This window comes from Pongo abelii, chromosome 15 (genome assembly GCF_028885655.2).
Source record: "Pongo abelii isolate AG06213 chromosome 15, NHGRI_mPonAbe1-v2.0_pri, whole genome shotgun sequence".
NCBI lineage: Eukaryota > Metazoa > Chordata > Mammalia > Primates > Hominidae > Pongo > Pongo abelii.
This window is the reverse complement of record NC_072000.2, coordinates 94,174,246-94,197,272: the sequence shown is the minus strand read 5'-3', so window position 1 is coordinate 94,197,272 and position 23,027 is coordinate 94,174,246. Positions and strand designations below refer to the sequence as shown.

General features: G+C 38.1%; 1 protein-coding gene across 6 annotated transcripts in view; it reads left to right on the top strand.

Annotated features, from left to right (window-relative positions):
• Positions 1-23,027, top strand: part of EFCAB11 (EF-hand calcium binding domain 11) — a 165,753-nt gene that overhangs the window by 125,331 nt on the left and 17,395 nt on the right. The window lies entirely within an intron of this gene.

The window sequence follows — 23,027 nt, the reverse complement described above, 5'->3', positions numbered from 1 at the left end:
TCATGCTGCAATGAAAAATACGTTGCCAGCTCTAACTGCTCCATGGGTTAGCCTTCTGGATCGTTAGCCAGTGCCTGGATATGCTGAGCTATGGTGGCACTGAAAAGTAGTGCTTGAGCCACCTTCTTTGCTGCAGATTCACCCAATATTTCCAAGTAAATGCCTTTGATACAGTCTTTTCACTAATATCTCCCCAGCTGTATATGGATCTTAATTTTGGCAAGCTGAACTGCTGCTTCTTAAGCCTGTAAAGCCCTAATGTTTATATGTAAAATATTGAACATCTGCTTCATAAGCTATTTAATCCAATATTCTTTCTTTCAAAAAATTCTTGTGGTTTTTAACTGAATTTTTGTAAGTAAACACCCCATAAGTTCTGATGGTTTCATTGCTTCATAGCCAGTACATACAAAAAACCAAACACTATGTTTTTAGCATGTCAACATCGATTACAGCTTTAAACTGAACTCAGCATGTTAGGGATCATAGTTCTGGGGAAAAGCAATATGAACTCTTTGGGTCTTGGTTTCTTCAGAATCACTTCCTTGTCGTCATTTGATTTCTACCCGTATCATACTCAGAAAAGTATTTTCTCATGAAAAAAGTCCAGTGAAGCTTGTTTCACCTTCATAAATTGAGGGTGAAAATAACAAATATTATTTCTCTAATCAGCTAATAATGTTCAACCACAAAGTTTAAAATTCTGATTAAAAATTAAAACGTATAGTCAGTCATAAAAATAAATGCTTACATTTTCTTGAGTTTTTATACACTTTTAGGGTACAGTTAACAGACCAGTCATATCAATACAATAAGTGGTTATATATTAATTAGAGATCACAAACATGCATCTCAGGTTGAATGAAAAAACACACCTATTATAATGTTATGCAAATGGCTACTAAATGGCTTTAGGTAAAAATTTCTACTGTCAGTACTAAGCATGGAATCAAAGTCCTGTATTCCAGATGACTTTTCCAGGTGCCCTGGAAAAGAGTTTATGTCTCAAAAAGTGGCTCTGGTGATCATGAAAACGTTTATATGAAGATGCATGTCAAGAGTGAATAAAAGGCCACGCATGGTGGCTCATGCCTGTAATCCCAGCACTTTGGGAGGCCGAGGCAGGTGGATCACCTGAGGTCGGGAGTTCGAGACCAGCCTGACCAACATGGAGAAACCCTGTCTCTACTAAAAATACAAAATTAGCAGGGCGTGGTGGCGCATGCCTGTAATCCCAGCTACTTCGGAGGCTGAGGCAGGAGAATCGCTTGAACCCAGGAGGCGGAGGGTACAATGAGCCAAGATTGCACCATTGCGCTCCAGCCTGGGCGACAAGAGCAAAACTCCATTTCAAAAAAAAAAAAAAAAAAAGAGTGAATAAAATTGCTTCATGAAACATGGTCATGGAAAAAGCAGTGCATGTTGGTCCTTCAACTGTCTCTGGGCTCCAAACTCACCCTTCTATACTCTGCATGGTGGGGCCAGACCTACCCGATAAACCACATCTCTCATTTCCCAGCTGCTTCCCTTTAGGTCCTGTCCTCCTGAGATACAGAGGCTACTGGGCTGCCAGAGAAGGGAGAGGCGAGTGTTCCTTCCTGTCCTCTTGCAGTTCCTGTGAGGCTCACTCCTGTAACAGTTCCTCACTCCAGTTATCTGCAGTTCTAGTTTGGTGCGTTTTCCTACGGTGTCCTCCCTCAGAGACACCAGCTTCAGCCTCTAGCACCCTCTCCAGGGGTCTGGGTTCCAGCTCCACAGGACCTTCCTGCAGCCTCCTAGGTTCTAATAACCTCAGTCTCATCCCTTTGTTTCTTCAGCCCTAAGGATGGTAGAGGCTTCATGTGTTTTAATGGTTACTACCTTTTAATTGCAGAATTCCTCTTTTGCCTTTTTTGTTCTTCAATACCTGTCTAACCTATTTCTTTTATATTAAATTATCTCTTTTAAAATAACCACTGTGGTTTCTGATTTCCTAACCGAATCCCAACTGATATAATAAATGGTACCAGGAGTGGTCCCAGGTGGTCTGGGAATGGTTTGATTGTGTCTTTGGCCCAAAATGCAGTGCTGAGCAGCTTGTCAATGGGAAATGGAATGTTAGTAATCGAGTCATGCCGTGGCATCATGATTAATCAAACTATCCCCTGTGGTTGATTGTGAAGAAGTGCCTGAAGCTAGTAACTTAAGGGACCAAGTGGCGGCTGCACTTAACCATTATAGTAGTAATGATGATGTCAGAAGTGTGGAATGGGAGGCTATTCTGCCTTTAGTGGCATTCTTATGGAAAAAAAAATGACAAGCTCAAGTCTTTAAACACTCAGCTCAAGTCGTATCTGGCAAATCTCAAATTATTTCACTTCTTTTTATCTCCATCTCTACCATCCTACTATAAGTCGTATTTTCTCACCTGAAGTTTTGCAACAGCGTCCTGCTCTCTCTTCTTACAGTCCGTTTCTTAGACGGTGACCAAGATACCATAAAGCCAACACCTCTGCCTAAAACCTCCAATGACATCCTACTGCATTAAAAAAAAAATCTAACCTCTTCAACTTCGTCTCAAACCATTTTCCTCCTCTCTGTGTTCCAGTCTTTCTAGCTCTCTCTGGCCTGGGAATTCCCACATTTATAGTTCTTTCTTGTTAGAATTAAATTCCCTTGGCATGTATGACTGTTACCCATCCTTCATATTTCATATTCCCTAGGTCCCCAACCCTCCCTATTTAAAGCAAACCTTCAACCCTTTCCCCTAGTAAATATGTTATCATCATGCATTCATTTCTTACATAGCACTTGCCACTATATATATTTTATATATATATAATATATTTCATAATTATAACAGGGTCAATTAATCAAGGAGACATAATAATTCTAAATGTACACATACATAATAACAGAGCTTACATATATATGTATATGAGAGAGAGAGAGAGAGTCTTGTTTTGTTTGTCTCCCCCACCACCCTGCTCTCCATTAGGGCAGAAACCTGTCAGTCTTATTGGCTACTATATTCCCAGGACCCTGCTCCAATAACTATCGCGTAGTAGATGATCAATAATTATTTGTTGATTGAATGATCCTGGGAAGTAATTTTCTTTCAATTAACTTACTATTTTAGTTATAAAACATTGCAAGCATACAGAAAATATTATAACAAGCATCCAGGTACCTGCCAGCAAAATTTAACACATTTTGACATATTGCCATACTTGCTTCACATCTCATACTTGCACTCACTCTCTTTCTCTCTTTTTTTCAAGAAATAAAATGTAAAAGAATATTTTCCATTTCATCTAAGTTCAAAATTATTAGCACAAATTACATATACTATTTCCTTATGATATTTTTAATGACTCTAGGCTCTAACTTTCAGTTGTGGTATAGGTGATTTGTGGGTTTTCTTCTCCCCTCCCCCATCAGTCTAGCTCAGGGCTATCAACTTTATTAATTTTTTTAAAGAGGCATCTTTTAGTTTCATTTGTTTTCTCTATGATTTTTTCATTTTCCAGTTAATTGACTTTTGCCATTGTTACTTGTTATTTCTTATAGTTATTTTAGTTGACTTGCTCTTTTTCTGTCTTCTTAAGGTGGATGTTTTGATCATTGATTTTAGTCTTTTCAAATGTAAGCATTTAAAACTACATATTTCCATCTAACGACTGCTTTAACTGCATGCCACAATTTTGATATGTTGGATTTTCACTGTCATTTAATTACAAATACTTTCTAATTTTTCTTGAATTTTCTTTTTTGACCCATGGGTTATTATGAAATGTACTGTTTAATTTCCAAATATTTGAAAGTTCTCCCAATTTTTTGGTGGTTATTGATCTCTAATTTCATTCCGTTATTCAATTTCAATCTTTTTAAATGTGTTATACCTTTTTTGTTGTTGGGGAGGGGGGGTCCCAGCATCTATCTTGGTAAATGTTTCATAAGCACTTGAATGGAATGAATATCCTCTAGGTGTCAGAAGTGGGGCTGTATAAATGTCGGCTAGGTCAAGTTGGTTGATGATGTTGGTCATATTATTTTCACTGATTTCCTGTCTCCGTGTTCTCTCATTTACTGAGAGAGAAATGTTAAAAATAACCAGCTATGATAATGGATTTGTCTGTTTCTCCTTTTAGTTCTCTCAATGTTTTGCTTCATGTATTTTTAAGCTCTGTTATTAGGTACATATATACATTTAGAATTATTATGTCTTCTTGACTAATTAACCCTGTTATAATTATGAAATATCTTTTATCTCCAGAAGTATTTTTTGTTCAGCAGTGATATTGATGTGGCTATTCTTTCTTTGCTGTGATTATCATTTTTTATTCTTTTACTATTAACGTATCTGTGTCTTTATATTTAAAGTGAATTTCCTGAGGAGAGCATACAGTTGAGTCTGCTTTTTCATCTTTTCTGGCAATCCTGATTTTTAATTAATGTTTAGTATATTTACATTTAATGTAATTATTTATATCATTGGGTCTAAGTCTACATCTTCACATTTCCTGTTTCTCTCATTTGTCATTTGTTTTCCTCTATCCCCCTTTTCTACCTTTATTTCCAGTACTTTTCTTTCCTTTTTGTAGATCCAGTTTTCCATTTCATGTTATTTTGCATAAGCCTAAGGAACTTCCTTAAATTTAATGTCTGCTGGCCACAAATTTTTATCAGTTTCTGTTTGTCTGAAAATGTTTCTATTTTACTTTTGTTTTTGAAATATATATATTTCCACACTTTAACGTTGTAATTCTAACTGGTTCCCATGGTGTCTGATGAGAAGTCAGTGGTAGTTTTTATATATTTTTTTCTCTGAACAAATATGTCTTTTTCTCTGCTTTTAAGATACTGTCTTTATTGCTAGTTTTCAGCAATTTGATTATGGTGTTTTTTTCTATAGTGTTCTTCATTATCTTATTTAGAGTTCATTGAGCTTCTTGGATCTGTAGAATTTTAGTTTTCATCAAATTTACACAATGTTTGGCCATCGTTCTTTTGAATGTTTTTTTCTTCTTCCTCAACCTTCTGGTACTCCAATTATGCATATGTTAGACCACTTGATATTGCCCCGCAAGTCAATGATGCTCTTTCCGTTCCTCTGTTCATTTCTTTTTCTCTCAGGTTTAGTTTGGAGAATTTCTATTCCTGTATCTTTACATTCACAAAAGTTTTCTTCTGCAATATTTAATGTGACATTGATCCCAGTCCATGAATTATTAACTTCAGATATTATGTTTTTCATCTCTGGAAGTTCCATTGGGTTTTTTTAAAATACTTTCCATTTCTGTCTTTACTATGTCCATGCCTTCCTTTAAATACTAGAGCATACTTAAAAGTTCTTGTCAACTAATTCTATTGTCTTTGTTGTTTCTGGTTCTGTTTCCATTGTCTGATTTTTCTCCTGCTTATTGGTAACATTTTCCTGCTTCTTAGCATGTATAGTAATGTTTTGATTGGATTCTGAGTATTATTATATTAGTTTTCTATTGCTGCATGACAAACTGCCACAATCTTAACAGCTGAAAACAACACCCATTTTCATTTCACTTATGAAGGTCAGCAGCATGGTGGACTCATTGTTTTTGGCTTAGGGTCTCAGGAGGTCAAAATCAAGGTGTTGGTTGGGATGGGCTCTTACCTGGAAGTTCATGGGAAGAATCTACTTTCAAGCTCACTCAGGTTGTTAATAGAATCCAGTTCCTTGTGGCTGTAGTTTTGAGGTACTCATTTTCTTACAGGCTGTTGGCCAGGGTCTACTCTCTGGCCCTGGTGGATGCCCATATTCCTTTTCATGTGATCCTCTGCATCTTCAAGCAACAGTGGTATGTCATATTCTTCTTGGGCTTTGAATCTCTTTGACCTCCTCTTTTACTACACACTGGAGAAAGTTCTGTGCTCACAGGTTTAGATTAGTCCCACCTGGGTAATATAACAATCACAGGAGTTATAGCTCATCACTTTCATATGTTCAGTGTGTGTAATCTTGGGGGTTATTCCTAGGAATTCTGCCTATCACAATTACAACCATTATGATGGCCAAGTAGCAGGATTTTGATGTCTTCTTTTAAAGAGTATGGAGATGTCTTCGGGAAGGTTCTAAGTTTACTTGCAAATCAGCTTGATATTTTCAGGCTGGCTTATAAGCTTTGTTAGGATAGTTCTAGAATAGCTTTTACTCCGTAACTGATTTAGCCCTATTTCTGAGGTATGGCCTTTCTGGTGTCTATTGAATAATGTAGGTATTCAGTGAGGTCTCCACTCTCAGTAGTCAGAACCTCAGCATGTACAAGCCCTCTGTGAAGTCCTGTGGCCATCCAGCTGATCTGTACCTGGAAGTTCTTTGCCCATGGGTTTGGATTCTCACTCTGTGTGTCCATAGGATATTTGCCCAGACTCAGGTGACACCCAGGCCAATTTCTGGAGCTTTTTTTCTGCTTAGCTCCTTCTCTTGTACTCTGCCCTACAAATTCTAGACTCTCAGCCTCTCCCAACCAGTGGTGTGCCAAGGGTGGGGTGGGAGGACCAATCCAACCTAGGTGCTGAAAATTTAGGAGTATTTGCCTGAAGAGAATTTTAGAACAGTGACTCAACGTCTATCTTCTTTTATCACCATGTTTCTAAATACCTACTCCTGCCAGGGGAAGAAAACAAGCATGCTTATATGCCTACATTCTAAGTAATTGCTGAGGTTACTTTGAGTTTCAATAATACATATAGAAACTTTAAATTGTACACTTTTATTTCTTAGTTGTAATAAGCAGCCACACTTGCTCATTTTGAGAATACATTTATAACAGTTCAGAATCATTTGAACTGGCTTCAGGTGCAGTTAGTGTTTTCATCTCTGGTCGCACCAGAAGCTCCAGTGTTTTAACAATAGATTCAGTGTAAACAATGATAACACAGTGGTTGTGAACATAAAAAAAAACCTCGAGTTATTAAATTTTATCTATATGACTACTTCAGAGTTTTAATTTGTGTTTAAAATGGAAAATAGTGAGAAAGTGGGAAATGTCAGGTGTAATGTTTATGTTTGTTATGTGTAAATTGTAGTTTACACCTGGATGATTTTACTAAATTTGAATGATATTTTGTAAAGTGATATTTATTCTCCTTTTTGGATTGTTCATGTGTGTTTTAAAACCAGAGACTAAATCAAGAAAGTCATGATTATTGCTCATTATTACATGAGTGTTGCTGAAAATAGTTTTGTCACATAGAGGAGGAGGTGTTTAAAAAGGGTGTGTTCCTGGTGTGAAATAGGTTAGGGTCTCTGTGCTCAAGTTTCCCTCCCCCGTACCTCCATCCAAATGGTGCCTCTAGGCAGAAAGCTAGGACCATCCCAGGGCTCACTTCATTTGTTTTTCTTTTCAGGGACCACAGGCCTTACTCTCTGTTGTCCAATCTCTGAAAGTGATTTTTAAAAATATATTTTTCATTCTTTATGGCAGAAGGGCCAGTGTGGTACCCTCCACACTGGGTTTTATTATTTGTTTATATTCCTATTTCCTAGATTTGCCTGAGTTTTATAAGCATAGGAGCCATATGGTATTACAGCTCTCCAGAGAAACAGACACAATAGGATTTATATACATAAGGGGAGAAAGACTGGTTTTAAGGAACTGGCTTGCAGGATTGTGGGGGCTGGCAAGTCCAAAGTTCATAGGGAAGGCTGCCGGCCGGAAACTCAAGTAAGAGTTGTTACTGCAGTCTTGAGGCAGAATTGCCTCTTCTTTGGGAGATCTCAGTCTTTGCCCTTAAGACCTTCAACTAATTGAATGAGTCCACTTCCATTATGGAGAGCAATCTGCTTTACTCAAAGTCCACTGATTTAAATGTTAATCACCGCCCAGCACAGTGGTTCACAGGTGTAATCCCAGCACTTTGGGAGGCCAAGGCAGGAGGATTGCTCAAGTCCAGGAGTTGGAGACCATCCTGGGCAAGATAGTGAGACCCCCATCTCTACAAAAAATAAAAAATTAGCCAGGCATTTGATCCCAGGAGTTCAAGGTGGCAGTGAGCTGAGATCAGGCCACTGCCTTCCAGCCTGTGTGACAAAGAGAAACCATATACATATAAATATATATAATATATGTTATTATGTATAAAACATATATATACATATAATATATAAAAATCTAAAAATTACCTTCATAGCAATGTCTAGACTGGTATTTGATCAAACAACTGGGCATCATAGCCTAGCCAAGGTAACACATGAAATTAACCATCATACATCTATTACTCATTTTTATACCCCTAAAACTTGGAGTACTGCATAGGAATTATGGAATAGCAAATAAGAGGCTGCAGTTTGGGAATAAGGAAATAATGTTTAAATAAGGCTGCAAGTAGAGGTTACTTTATCTCCTGAGAGACTATGTGAAGGAGTGAACTGTATTATGTGGGCCGAGTGGGAGTCTTCTAACGTTTTGATGAGGGAAATATGTGATGTCGCCTGTCTAGATGGCAGTGTAGGGACTGAAATCTAGTGTGCAGCACTGTGATGGTAGCTAGGGGAGGAATGAGAAGGACCTGAGTGAGGCAGTGTCCAGGGGAAGGCCAAAAGTGTGAGAGTGGTGGGGGCGGTGGAATGGAGAAGAGTGGAAGGAGAGAGGAAAAAGGCAAATGATGAATATTTTGCTGGGGAATTCAGCATTTAAATTTCCTTAAGTTTCTTTGTCTCTTTGGTGGCAGGACTTCCCAACTCCTTTGGAGAGAGCTTTAGAAAGATGTTACCTCTTTCTAAACCTCTAAAAAGCAAGCATGCTATTCTTTGTGAATAAAGAAAAAAAATCAACAGCTCTGCACTTAAACACCTGTAATACCTTCCTTTACTATGACAACTGTTAGGTTTCTCTATAGCCTCTTCCAGTCTTTAGCCTTATGTAATCCTAGGCTTTTGTATAGCTGTAATAATATTGTATATGTGGTTTTGTGTCCTACTATGAGGAAGTTTATGTCTATGTGGTCTTTATATGTATTATGTTTAATAACAGAAAAGCTTTATGGTTAATTGATGAGCCATAGTTTACTGAGTCATATTCCTATTGTTGGATTGGGATTTCCTAACAGATTTTTACCATTGTAAAAGGTGATGGTATAAATGATTTTTTATCTAAATTATTTTTTACATTTTTATTGTGATATAACCAATGTGTAATAAACTACATATATTTAATAATTTAACATACTTGAATAATTTTTGGTATGTATACACATGAAATATCACTACAGTCAAATATTGAAGATAGCCATCACCATTAAAAGTTTCTTTGGGGCTGGGCACAGTGGCTCATGCCTGTCATTTCAGCACTTTGGGAGACCAAGGCAGGAGGATTGCTTGAGGCCAGGACTTCAAGACCAGCCTGGGCAACACAGCAAGACCCCATCTCTAAAGAAATGGGTTTTTTTTTTTATAATTAGCTGGACATGGTGGCACGTCCCTGTAGTCCCCTGTAGTCCCAGCTACTCTGGAGGCTGACCAGGGAGGATCACTTGAACCCAGGAGTTTTAGGCTGTAGTGAGCTATGACCATGCAACTGCACTCCAGCCTGGGTGACAAAGTGAGACCCTCTCTGGAGGAAGAAAAAAAAAATAGAAAGTTTTTTTGTGTCCCTTTGCAGTTGCTCCCACCCTCCTACCCCTTCCCACCTCCCTGTTCCCCCTTCCCCCTTCTCAGATAACCACTGAACTTCTTTCTGACACCGCAAATTAGTTTTCATTTTCTACAATATATAAATGGAATCATATAATATGTACTTGTTTTGGTCTGGCTTCTTTGACCCTGTGTAATTATTTTGAGATTTATCCATGGGATACCATGTATCAACAGTTCATTCCTTTTCCATTGCTGAGTACATTGTAACAATGTACCATGTTGATGGACGTTGGGTTTGTTTCCAGTTTGGGGCCATTAAACAAATAAAGCAGCTGTGAACACTGGTGTGCAAGTCCCAATGGATATGTGCTTGCTTTTCCCTTGAATGAGTAGCTAGGGGTAGAATGGCTGGACCGTATGGCAGATATATTATATGTCTAGTTTTTTTACAAAACTGCCAAATTTTTCCTAAGTGGCTGTACCTGTTTTCATTTCTACCAGCAGTGAATGAGAATTCCAGGTGCTCTGCATCCTCACTAACACTCGATCTTTGTAAATTTAGCCATTCTTATAGGCATGTAGTGGTATCTCTCACTGTTGTTTCAGTCAGTATTTTTGTAATGACTAATGACGTTGAATATCTTTTCATGTGCGTATTTTCCATCATATCTCCTTTAGTGAAGTATCTGTTCAAATCTCTCACCTATTTTTTACTGTGGTATTTGCTTTATTATTGAGTTTTGAGAGTTCTTTACACATTGCTTTATCAGGTACGTACTTTGCAAAGATTTTTCTTCTAGGCTGTAGCTTGTCTGTTCATTGCCTTACCTGTGTTCGTTGAAGAGCAGAAATTTTTAAAGTATATTTTCTTTGGATACATTTTCAGAAATAAGATTAATGGGTCAAAAACCTAATCTTTTCTTCTTTACTTCTTCCCTCCCTTCCTCCCTCCTTCCTTCCCTTCTTCTCCCTACATCCTCTTTCCCTCTTGTTTCTTTCTTTTGTAGTTCTACTTACTTGTTGTCTGTCTTCCAAAGAATTTGAAACACTATCACTGAATCATAGTATGTTGTTCCCTGGAGGCTTGCCAACTCTGGTCTTTCTCACTTGTCTTTACTTGCTATTTTGGTGAGTGTAAAGTGTGACATTACAGTTATATTTCACTTCACTTACCTGGCAAGTTGAACATTTACTTAAATTTGGTATTTAAAATATTTTTCCTTCTGTAACTTTTAACCATTTGTCATTGGTAATTTTGAATTATTCTTATAGAGTTATAAGAGCTTTTCATGTATTTTAGATGTCAACATTTACATATAATATTTATCACAATTTCATATCCATATTTACCTTTTATCTTGGTTTACTCCCTACCCCAACTGCAATTTTTTATTTTTATTTATTTATTTATTTATTTTTGAGACAGAGTCTCACTCTGTCACCCAGGCTGGAGTACAGTGGCGTGATCTTGGCTCACTGCAGCCTCTGCCTCCCAGGTTCAAGTGATTCTCCTGCCACAGCCTCCTGAGTAGCTGGGACTCCAGGCACCTTCCACAACACCCGGCTAATTTTTGTATTTTTAGTAGAGATGGGGTTTCGCCATGTTGGCCAGGCTGGTCTCGAGCTCCTGACCTCAAGTGACCCACCCGCCTCAGCCTCCCAAAGTGCTGGGATTACAAGCGTGAGCCACCGCGCCTGGCCTTGCAGCTGCATTTTACTTGTAATTTTCTTGTGTGTTTTAAATAGTGAATCTAAATACCTACCTGGGATAAATATATTATTATTTTCGTCTACCTTTGGGAAATTGTATGTTAAATTTTTATTTACAATGTATTTATTCTGTTTTATGGTATAAAGTAAGGATCTAAGTTTATATTTATAATTTTGTTTTTTTTAAGAAGGAGTCTCAGCTCTGTCACCCAGGCTAGAATGCAGTAGTATGATCATAGCTCACTGTTATCTGGAACTCCTGGGCTCAAGTGATCCTCCTATCTCAGCCTTCTGAATAGCTAGGACTACAGGCACATGCCTAGCTAATTTTTTTATTTTTTATTTTTTGTAGAGACAGGGTCTCACTGTGTTGCCCAGTTTTTGGCTGGTCTCAAACTCCTGACCTCAAGCGGTTCTCCCACCTTGGCCTCCCAAAGCACTGGGGTTACAGGTGTTAGTCAATGCTCCTGTTTCTTTTAATGTGGGTTGCTTTTTGATACATTCTGATCTCTCTTGAGTTGCCCCTTATTGTCCCAGTTAATCTCTGATATGAACTTCAGAATTTTTACATAATAAAATATCGTATTATTATTTTATTTAGAAATGTATTAAACCTACAAATTACCTTGAAGTATTGCCTATTTTTATTTTTTCTTTTATAAAATATTTATACTTTTATTATTGGACTGATATATTCTACCTTGGTTTAATTACCAAGTAGGTACTCAATAAATGTGTATTAAATACAGATATATTTTTTCCTTGTTATAAGAGAAATCTAATTTTGAAACAAAAAGTTTGATAGTTGTTGAAAAGGAATGTTATTATTTTTAGAGCATGTTTTATATGATAATCATCCTTGCATTATTTTACTTCTAAAATTCTTAGTAGATCCCTTTGAGTTTTCTGGGTCATATAATTGCAGCTGTAGCAATTAATGATGTTTCTTTCCTATTAATTTTTCTTTTTTTTCTTGCCTTTTCACCGTGGCAAGACCCTCTTCTAGTTTACTAAATAAAATGTAAAATAAAGAGTATCTCTGTTTTGAGTTTGCTTTAGGAAACATGCCACTAATATCTGTATCTCCACTAAGGGTTTTGCTTTGTTTAGTTTTCAGAAGTTAAAGATTAGGAATGTATGCTTTATTTTATAAAATTCCCTTTTAAGCCTTTCAACATACAAGTAATGGTGAGGGCCAGCAAAGTGTGCTAGGAGTGAATTAACTGTATTATGAGAAGAACATATTTCTTTTATGGTTACTTTTCATGTTAGTTCACAAATTTTTTATCTTTCGCTCTAATGTTTCAAAGACTTTCTTTTTAAGGAGATGTTGGTACTTTGTCATGTTCCTAAACGAAGAAGTCAAATTATACTTGTTTGCTGACAACATATTTAGAAAAACCTAAAGACTCCACCAAAAAACTATTAGAACTGATAAATGAATTAAGTAAAGTTATATGATACAAAATCAACTTACAGAAATCAGTACCATTTATATATGCCAACAGTGAACAAACTGAAAGGAAATCAAGAAAGCAACTCCATTTATAATAGCCACAAAAAAAAGTATAAAATACCTAGGAAGAAATGTAACCAAAGAAATAAAAAAACTCTATAAGGAAAACTATAAAACACTGATAAGAGAAATTGAAGAGGACACACAAAAAAATAGATACCCCATGCTCATGGATTGGAAGGACTAATATTGTGAAAATGTCGGTACTACCCAAAGCTATCTACAGATTCAATGTAATGCCTACCACAATACCAATGACATTATTCACAAAAATAGGAAAAAATGCTAAAAATGCTAAAATTCTTTTCTTCTTGATTTTTATTTTTCCAGTTGAACCCAACAAATGAGTCAAAACCCTAATCTTTAGGATGTTCCAGAAGTACTCACTTTCCTCCATCAGTTTATTTCCTCACCATTGCCCAAAACTCAAATTTACAGCAATCTATATAGTACTAATTAGAAAAGATTTCGGCCGGGCACGATGACTCACGGCTGCAATCCCAGCACTTTGGGAGGCTGAGGCGGGTGGATTATGAGGTCAGGAGTTCGAGACCATCCTGGCCAACATGGTGAAACCCCATCTCTACTAAAAATACAAAAATTAGCCAGCGTGGTGGCACGCGCCTGTAATCCCAGCTACTCGGGAGGCTGAGGCAGGAAAATTGTTTGAACCTGGGAGGCGGAGGTTGCAGTGAGCCGAGATCGTGCCACTGCACTCCAGCCTGGGTGACAGAACAAGATTCTGTCTTGGAAAAAAAAAAAAAAAGGATTTCATAATGAAAGTCTTCTAATTATGATACCAGTGCTCCTATTAAACTCAGGTTTTGTGAAAGACTTTTTTCTTAAGCCCAACCCAGCATCCGTGGGGGGAAAACCTAACTAAGAACTTAAACAAATTTTTCAAATATACACTTATGACATCATTTTTGAAACACTGATATTTTGAAAAGTTTTTGTGCCTTCTTTTCCCACCCTCAAATTGTTGGGATGTTCTCTTGGGCTATTCTGCGGGGCTCTGGGGAGGATGTTCATTGTGATGTCATAATTGCCGCATATTCCAGAGACAGATCTTCACATCTTATTCAGCCCCTAATTCTGCGTGACTGTGAAAAGTTTAGGCTAACTGCACACCAAAGTCATCCTAATCCTAGAGTTTATCCCATATTCCCACATAAGCTGGAAATGATCAAGCAGTTGAAATGGGGAGTCCCAATGTCTTGTTCCTGGTACTGCTTGCAGTGTGTACACAGCTTTGAGATGGCAGTGTATTACAAATTGGCGTTCCTTTCTGTGTCCAATGGCACCAACTTGGGTTTTTGGCAAAGACCCTCAAAATCTTCAAAAGCCCAGAGTTATTAGCTGGGTGTGTAGGACTGTGCCATGAATCCAGAGACCTGTTCTGCTATGCTAGGTGGGAAAGCAGCTTCATGCATCTGAGCCTCCATTTCCCCATCTGTAAAATGAAAGAGTGGGGCTGGGTGATTTTTTTTTTTTTTTTTTGAAAGGGAATTTCGCTCTTGTTGCCCAGGCTGGAGTGCAATGGCGTGATCTTGGCTCACCACAACCTCCACCTCCCAGGTTCAAGCGATTCTCTTGCCTCAGCCTCCCGAGTAGCTGGGATTACAGGCATGCACCACCACGCCAGGCTAATTTTGTATTTTTAGTAGAGACGGCATTTCTCCATGTTGGTCAGGCTGCTCTCGAACTCCCGACCTCAGGTGATCTGCCCGCCTCGCCTTCCCAAAGTGCTGGGATTACAGGCATGAGCCACCGCGCCTGGCCTGCTGGGTGATTTTTAAAGTCCCTTGAAGGAAAAATGACTACGTGTTGTTGTTCTGGGGAGAGGCTTGGACTCTGGAAGCATGGTGGGCAGGTCAGTAGAGCCCTTTCTCCCAGTGGTCCAGACCGTGTGTTGCTGGCAGGCGGCAGGTCTGAAGCCCTCACCACAGCTCACTTCAGCAAGGGACAGAAAAGCAAAGGGGGAAGAAAAGAAGACATGAAAAGTTCTCACTTCAGGGCATTTGTTCTGTACAGTGCTCTAGAGGTTGTAGCACTGAACACCAAGTTCAGAGCTACTTTATACCTGTGGTTCGATTCAAAGTGGAAAAAAAAAAAAAGGTTGTTTTTTTTTTTTCTCCCCCCAGGGAGCTATTTTCAGTAAAACTTCCATATGGGGATATATTTATTACTAAAGAGTGTCAAACGAGTCAAATAGTCAGACCATGTAGTCACTGAAAGAGAGCAGCAGCCGAGGAATGTGCGCAGACACCGGGCACCCTGGAACTGCATTCCTTCTCCGCAGAGTCAAGCACGGTTGTTTCTCTAAAAGTTCTGCCCGTAACATCTTTTCTTTCATTCCTTTCTTATAAACTCACATTATGTAAACTCTCTAAGTGTGAAATGGTTTTCCTTGGTTGGCCATCACTCAGAAGATGATTTTATCAAGCATGAATTTTCCCTCAGCTATCAGCTGCTCGCAATGGGAAACTCACAAAATAGAGAAGTGGTTGTGTGCTGAGCACGTAGGCATTTTATAGGGGGTGGAGGGTAGAAGGTGGGGCGGGGGTGGACGGTTGGGAGGAGATCTGGCTGAAGTAACAAATGCTCCTCATAGGATATGTTGGAAATAGAGAAAGGTCTGAAGAAAGAAAAAACAAAACAAACAAAAAACAAACCAAACAACCGTATTCATACCAAACCAAAGATAATCATCATTAATATTTTGGTGTTGATTCTTCCTTGTTTCTCTCTGTTTTTGTTAAGATGAGTGTGAGTTTTATATCCCATGCTTTTCAGTCATTTTGCCATTTTCCTTTATAAATAACCCTACAATAAACAAATTTGTCTTCACTTTTATCTTCTTAGGAGATGTTCCTAGATATCAAGGTATCATATCAGAGAGTATGAAGTTATTTTATCATTTTTACAGCTCCCGGTTCTTCTTACCCAATTGCCTAATAAACAAATTCTGCTCCCCTCACTGTATATGCCCTTCTCGCCCTGTTCTTACCAATGACCGAATGTTATCTTTCAAATGTTTACGAATCTAATAGGTGGAAAGAGTATCTTATTTTTTTGTTTTATTTCTCCAACTGCTAATAACTTTGAACATTTTTACATGTTTATTAGCCTTTTCTGTTCTTTTTTCTGTGAATTATCTATTCATACCATTTGCCCATTTTCTCTTCTGTAGTGAAAACATTTACTTGTTTCTATTTTTATTACAACTGTTTTTCCAGCTTATTGTTTTCTTTTATTATGATTTTTGATGTGCAAAGATTTTAAGTTTTCATGTATTCAAATCTGTGATCTTTTCCTTCACAATTTCTTCAATTGCTTTTGTACTAAGAAAATTTTCCTTGTCTAGAGACCAGATTAATATCTGCTTCCATATTCTTGGTTGGTTTGAATTTTAGGACAATCTAACATGTTAATGAATTTGGAACTTATTTTGGTATATAGCATGGGGTGATGATCTAAGCATTTTTGTTTCCAAATAGCCAGTTTTTCCATGATCCTTTGTTAAATAATCCCCATTTATATATAATGACTTTATCACTTTGTGCTGTACTGATCCCTTTTACATACGAGGTGACCTTTCCAGGACATTTATCCTATTCCCTTGGTCAGCTTATTCTTACTCCAGGGACACACCTTTCCCCCCCTAGTTCTGACAATGTGTTCTAAAACCTGGTGTTTCTTGTTGTCAAATTTGTTCTCAGCTCTTCTTGCCTGTTTATTTTCCAGATGAATGGTAAAATCATTTTTGTGAAGTTCCAAGAACTCCCTTTGGGGTTTGGATGAAAATTGCATTCAGCCTATAAATTAATTGGGAAGGATCTGGCATCTTTACAATGTTCAGTCTTCCCGTCCAGGAATACACACGTGGCTTGTCCCTGCACATTTTCAAATATCCTTTTATATGTCTCAAAGGAGTTCTGTAGTTTTCTTTATATAAATTCAACACATTTCTTATTAAGGTATTTCTAGTTATTTCATATTTTGGGTACTTTTTAAAAATGGAATCTTTTCCCCCTTTAGTTTAGATCACTATTTTTAATATCACTTTTTCCCCACTGATTGCCAATTTCTGACAGGAATCTAAGTGAAAAGCATATTTGTTCCTTTCCAGGCTTATAAGCTCAGAGATTTAGAACTGGAACCAACCTTAAATCTATTTTCTTTTTATATATGATAACACTGAGATCATGGAAGGTAAAATAATTAAATAAAGATCATATTACTCATTAGGAGAGTGGCTGTAGATGAATAATACTTCCAAATGTCCATGTTCTTTGTGTCAAAGACTTGTAAAACTTAAATATCCAAAACTAAATTCATGATCATCTCCTTTGTATTAGAGTCCTATTGCCACAATAACAATTTGCCACCGACTTGGTGGCTTTAAACAACACAAATTTATCATCTTACATTTCTGAAGGCCAAAACCCAAAATGGCCATCATTGGGCTAAAATCCAGGTGGTCAGCAGGGCCGCATTCCTGCTGGAGGCTCAAGGGGAGAAGCCATGTCTACTGTTTCCAGCTTCCAGAGGCCCCTGCCTTCCTTGGTTCATGGCTTTTTCTCCATCAACAAAGCTGGCAGTTTAGCATCTTCACATCTCTCTGGCTCCTCTGATTCTTGTACGCCCTCTCCTGCTTTTAAAGTCCCGCAAGATTACATTGGCCCCACCTAGATAACCTAGGATAATCTCCCCATTTTAGAGTCAGCAACCTTAATTCTGTCTGCAACCCTAAGTTTCCTTCCCCACATAATACAACATATTCACAGGTGCTGGGGATAGGACATGGATACCTTTGGGGCGGGTTGTTATTAAGCAAAGATAAACTTCCAAAATTTATATCAAGCACGTCAGCCCCCTCCTTGAAGCACTTTGATGACTTCCCATCACTCTTTGGATCATGACCAAGGTCCTTACATTGACTTACAGGACCTGAATAGTTCCAGCCCATGCACCCCACAGCCTCATTTGGCTCCATGCTTATCCTTACTCTGTGCCTGGTCACATTTGCCTTCTTTCAGTTCCTTGAATATACCTTGCTCTGTCCTGCCACAAGGACCTTGCACATGCTGTTCCCTCTGCTTGGAGAACTCTTCCCCACCTGCACCTCCCTTATTAGCTCCATGCTTCTCAGATTTCAGCCAGGTCATGCTCCCCTGACCTGCTGCCCAGTTCTCGCCCCTATGTCCCACCCTCTCCTGGAACCTTCTGTCACTCCTCCAGGGCATTTAGTACACTGGTAATGTTATTTTGCTTGTATGAATAGAATTATTTAATTTTGCTTGTAGAATTCTCTCCCAGGATTGGATAAAAACTCAAAGGGACGCTTGTCTTTTCTGCTCACCCATGTATCTTCAGAACCTATTGTGCGTGGACCATAGTGGGCTCTTAGTGTTTGCCTGGTGAATGAGTAACTGAACTCAGGAATCCTTTTTTTTTTTTTTTTTTTTTTTTGAGACGGAGTCTCACTTTGTCACCCAGGCTGGAGTGCAGTGGCACAATCTCAGCTTACTGCAACCTTTGCCTGTTGAGTTCAAGTGATTCTCCTACCTCAGCCTCCTAAGTAGCTGGGATTACAGGTGCCCGCCACCATACCTGGCTAATTTTTGTATTTTTAGTAGAGATGGGGTTTTACCATGTTGGTCAGGCTGCTCTCAAACTCCTGACCTCAGGTGATCCACCCACCTCTGCATAGTTACTCAGCGTGTTCAGTGATACATTTATAAAAGTGAAAAGACTGGATTGGCTCAAAAGTCCAACAAAAAATAATTTATTACAAGTCCATTCGATAAAATTGCATATGGCCATTAAAAATGAAAATTATAAAGACTGTAACAATGGGGAGAAACATCTGTTTTACATTTAAATAGCAGGATCCAAATGTTCTTATGCTGCCGGAAGGAAAAGTGCCAACATTTTCACAGCAATTGATGTAAGATCATGGGGTGGTGAGTTCTTTCTCCCATCTCCAAACTCTCCCATTATTGAACACCACTGTGTGCCAGACACTGTGCCAAATGCTGGGAACAGCACAGTGAACTCGATATAGGTGGCCTCTGCCCACTGTAAGTTCATAGGCAGGTGAGGAGGAACACTAATCACAGTCATATTGATGGTCCAGCATTCATGGGCTGCAGCTGTATTCAAGAAAACATGGGTTCCTTCACCATAGTGTGTACTATAGGCTACAGAAAATACTTCTAAAATCCGGGTCATCATTATTAGGGTCCTAAAATTTTAAATTGTGGGGGAAAATTGTAGGGTTAATATACCTGTTTCCTTTAGTCTTTAGGCCTTGAAGGAGATTTTCTAAATTGTCTCTGCAGTCTTTAATCACTGTTTATCCCCTTTTAAAGAGGTGGTCATTGGGACGCCATTGACGGGGGGGAGGGAGGTAGAACCCTTTCCCTGCCCAATTCATTCTCTTTCTCAGACATTTGAAGGTTCCTCAGCCCCCACTTCTAAGAACTAAAAATGCCGAGTTCTCTCCAACATGAATTCTCTTGGTTTTGTCTTCTTACACTTCTGCACTCGGTGACTGTGCCTCTGTGCTTGAGCATAATGTAAATACTTAATTTGTTTAATAAATATCCTGAAATAGCCTCTTTGAGTTGTTACTAGAAGGGCACGAACCTTTTAAGTCACTTAGCCAGCACAGATCAACACTTAATGCCTTTAATGATGAGCGTGATCTTTTTTAGTGGCTGAAATGCTCCGTAATCAATGATGTGGCCCTGCCTGGAGGCAGGAGAAACTAGATAATGAGCAGAAAGTGTGTTGCTGGATTGGGCCAGTAATTTGAATCCCTGAAATTGGTATTAGTGTGGCAATTTATGGGAGAGCAGTTTCTTCCCAAGGGTAGGAAGAGCTCCCCAACATCCTAATGTCTCTTAGTGATTTACGCATTATTGAAATCCCTCATGAGCCAGTGTCTGTTCCTGGCCTGAAACCTCTGAAGACTCTTTGCCTCCCCCACTCACTAAGGCAGATGGCACACCAGTTTCAGCATAATGGTCACCTGTCTGGGGAGTAATGCTTAGTGCTGGGCAGAGGGAGAGAGGTGGACAGGGTCGGGGAATGAGGATGTCATATGCAATTTGTAAGACCTCCCTCACAGTATGTTCCTTTTTCTTCTCCCATCTCCATAACAACTTTGAGAATTAGTGCAGAGATAGAAAACAAATTCTAACTGTTAGATGAAGAAGCACTTCCAGGTTTGAGTCCTCAAATGTCCCCTCTGAACTTTCACTTGGAGTCCCTGAGTTTTAATCCTAGGATTTGATTGATTTGCCCATATTCACACTCCTCATGCATTTCATAATTTTCTAAATGCTTGTATATGGCCCTCTGAACCTTTATCTCTTTAGACTGAAATTCTCTTGTTAAAAGCCCTTTTGGTCATTCCATTTGGTGTGACTTTTTTATTGTGAGTGGACTCCATTAATAGAGTGCTTTTGATAATTTGAGGGAATTGTTTCATTATCAAATGTTATTCATTTTTTATGTCATGTATTATTGTCCACAGACCCAGAGGTTTTAAATGCTAGGAGCATGTTGTAAATGAAAACATAAATAATTTATTATAGTCATGCTGAACTAAGGCCAAATTTCCTAGTGGCCCAGTGATGCACATCGCATCAATGAGAAATGGGCTGAGATGTAAAATCTGATTTTCCCAAATGGATTATTGAAAACTAAAGTATAAGCTGTTAAAAACAAATCTTAATTTTTATATAAGTTCCTGCACTCTCATTTAATGGAAAAAAAAAAGCTATCTTCACAGAATTTTAAAGTAATTTTTCTATAACCAAGATCTATAGAGTAAATTACTCACTTACTGGTGAGTATTTGCTAACACTGTATGAGAATATCCTTCAGGATCTGGCCATGTCACAGCCCCTAGGGTGATTATAAGGTCCTATACAGGCCTTTGAAATATTAGCTTTTAATTAGATGGAGCAATGGCTAGTCTTTGTTCCTATATCATTATATTATTAACATTCATTGCCAGGACTCCCGGTTGCATCTCATTGCAAGGGAGGCTGGGAAATGTAGTCTAGCTATGTTCCCTGGAAGAGAGGGAAGTAAATTTTGTTGAACACAAAGCAGGCTCTACCATGGAGTCAAACTCCACCCATCCCCAAATGGATAGCCAATTATCCCGGCTTCTTTTCCTGCCAACCTATTCCATCCCCACTCGTTTGAATTGCCTCATTTGATTTTTGCAGAATTCCTATATATACATATTTCTGGATATTATTCTTATTGATTCCTGAGTAATAATCATACTGTTTTAATTACTGAATTGAGGATTTATCTTTTGTTTTGATAACATTATTATTTTTAAAAATATTTTGAATTTTATGGCATATTTATTTTCCCAGATAAACTTTTGATTTATCAAATTTCCCAAAGAAAACAAACGACTCTACAGTCCTTCTATCACGTATTATTAAAAATATATCCCACTCAAAATATTATACTATTAAAGAAAATAAGCATTATTTGACAATTGGTATTTTCTGACTCTGAGGAAGTATGCTTTTTAAAAGGCAAGCTTCCGTCTAAACAATGGCTAACAATGTAATTATGAGGGCATTTACAAATGGCTTGATATTTATAGTTCACATTTCAACTTCAACTCTATTTGTTGCATTAGCAAAATGAAACTCATTAAGCCTTATTCTTTCAGTCCATCTCTCCAAGCTTCTGAACCCACTAATACTCAGCTTTCTTGTATGGAAATATGTAATCTTTCCTACATTACACTTGAAAGTTCAGCTCATTCCTAAACCTCCAGTCAAGGAGATGAACTTGTTGCTTTCAGAGAGGCCACGTCTGTGCACTGAGCCATTATGCCATCTGTTAAAGTGGTCAGAGTTCATTTTATTGCCTCCTTTGTGGAAGGACTTGTACTGTAAAAAGCCTGTGTTATTGAAAACATAATTTTCTTCATCATTATGCTTTCTTTCTAGCCAGATCATAACCTGCTAGAAATCTATTGAGCATAGAGTGAAAAGCTCTTCAGAATAGCTGTTCTTAAGAGATTAAATGATTGCCATCTCTGTCCCATTTCTTTTATCTCATAATCAAGTTCAAGATGATACTGGGTATCTCAGCTGAAGTGATTATATATTTGAAATAGAAATGGCTTTATCTCCATTCATATTTCATATTGTTGATGGTAGGATCTTTTTTCTTTACATTTATATATACTTATGTTTCCTTATAAATGTCCATGGGGTCAAAGGTTCAAACTACTTTTTTTTTAAAAGGCTAAACATGGCTAACAGGAGTTGGGTTGCATTTTCCAATTTTCTGCATACGAAGATACTGGTTGTACAACTAAGATCCGGCTTAGATTCATCAAAATTGAGAACTGAACCAAATCTTAGCAATCTTCTAGCCTAGCCATTCAGCTTGACAAGTGAGGAGCTTCAAAGTCATAGCAGTTGAGAAACTTGCCCAGGGCTTGGCAGCAGCCTAGCTGAGCAGAGAGCTCCCTCCTGGGGGGTTTCTGCTGGACCACACTGTCTCCCGGCCATATTCAGAGTGGGCCTGTGGTAGTTGCACATTTATGGCATGGGGGGAAAAATGGAAGATCTTAGTGACTCAGAAGTGTAGGAAACAGATTTGTTATGATTAGTTCAAAGATGTTCACTTTGACTTTTGCACTTTATCCTGAAAGCTGTCTGATCTGTGCTGTTTTCTTACATTGTCATTTCTCTTCCAGAGAATCAAAGTTAGAAACACGATCATATCCCTGTTTATTAGCAGCTCTGTTAAAACACTTGATAGAGAAGGAATATCAAATTATTTCCTGGAAATATAGCCCAGGGCCTTGGGCTATATGTTGATTGCATTTATCTACATGTCTACAAGTGGTCAATAATCCGAAATGACATACTGAAATTACATTTTCTTCCTTTTAAAATATGTCTAGCTGTCAGTGAGATTCCTCATTCTTAAAATTCAGTAAATAGGGAAAAGTGAGTCATTATTTATGGTTAGTCACTTTGGTAAGCTGTGACTGTATTTTACATCCATTTTTCCTTTTTTCTTGGACTGGAGAATTTATTCCATCACTTGTTAGGGAAAATATATATTAGTCCCCTCAATAGCCTCTTCAGTGCATTAAGAATCACAATTAAGGCACCATAAACAGAACTTTCTGTTGGATACAGC